Raw genomic sequence first — 1,327 nt, forward strand, 5'->3', positions numbered from 1 at the left:
AAATAAATTGTTTGTCAAAATTTCTGTTAGAAATTATTTAGAATTTAATTTTTATGATAAAGAAAATTTCATCACTTATTTGTACAAAAAATTTTAAAATATTTTCTATTAAATTATTTTTTTATGAAAATAATAATAATTTTCTGGAAAATAGTGTTTTCCCTTAGACTTTGTTTTAGATTTATTTTCAATTTATTTTAAAAATATCTTATTTTTTATGTGATCAAAGGTGGAGAAGAGATCAAATCTAGGGGAGGGTATAATTAATTTTTTCACATTATTATTTTTGCAAAATTTATCTTGTTATTATTTGTTTATGTTTTTTTTTATCGTAACTTAACTTGGGTTGTTCACATCAAAAAAGGAGAGATTGTAAGTATTCCAAGGTAGTTTTGATGTAATCAATCAAGTCATGTTAGATCCTATTGGTATTTAACTCCTGTGTCTAAGTGTATAGGAAGAGCACAAGAAGTCAAGCGAAAGACGCAGCTAGCGAGAAGAACGACACGGGAGAGAGCCAGGCTCGGTGCGGACGAGCCGTCTTCCTCCTTCGCCCGACGTCGTCTTCTCTTCCCCTCTTGCGATGCTGACCTTTCCGTCTTCCCAAACCGACGGCACCATCACGCGACACCTCCTCTTCCGCGCGTACAAAACCGCCAGCCAAGCTTCTTCTCCTCATTTGCATTGCCTCGCCCTCTCCCTTCCCTCATGCTGCGCCACCCCTACTGGATCGCTGCCGCCCGATCGCGCCGGCAACCACCGTCGATCCGTGCCCTAACGGTGAGTGGATGCTCTTAATTGGATCATCTTTCTCACTGTGGTCACATTTTTGGTTGTTATCCGTGCCCTAGGTCCATCGCCGATGCATTTCCCTCTTCGGGTTGCTGCCTCGTGTGATCAAATCTTCGGCCAAGAAAGGGGATCTTAGTCCTAGACTCGATCTCCTGTACCTCTATGTACCGCAGCTCCGTCTTCGGACACAGCACTTCAGCCGATTCATCCTCTCGTCTTGATTTCATCATCGTTGTGCATTAACTCCGTCGCAGATCTCCACTATCGTGGATCGACATCAATTTGGTCAGAAAGGAAGCTGCAGATCTAGATTTGGGGGGTATTCGGTTGCTCCATCTCAAGTAGGTAGGTAGGTGTTCTACCCTAGCTGTTGATCTGGGTATTAAGTCTGGTTATGGTGTTGGCGTGAGGTCATTGTCTGGAGGGCAGTGGCGTTTCTTGTTTCCAGCAGTAACTCCAGCTTTGTTTCCGGCAACAACCTCATGATAGCATTCTGTTTTCTTTACTGAGCAGCTGCGGTTCTGAATTGAGGTAA

The 1,327-nt window shown here is 42.4% G+C and overlaps 1 long non-coding RNA gene across 1 annotated transcript; it reads left to right on the forward strand.

Moving 5' to 3' along the window:
- Nucleotides 1–395: 395 nt before the first annotated feature.
- Nucleotides 396–1,327, forward strand: LOC122024267. The gene is made up of 2 exons (XR_006123386.1): nucleotides 396–780; nucleotides 852–1,327. It is a non-coding gene; the product is annotated as an uncharacterized LOC122024267 (long non-coding RNA).

The sequence above is a fragment of the Zingiber officinale genome, chromosome 9B, assembly GCF_018446385.1.
Source record: "Zingiber officinale cultivar Zhangliang chromosome 9B, Zo_v1.1, whole genome shotgun sequence".
NCBI lineage: Eukaryota > Viridiplantae > Streptophyta > Magnoliopsida > Zingiberales > Zingiberaceae > Zingiber > Zingiber officinale.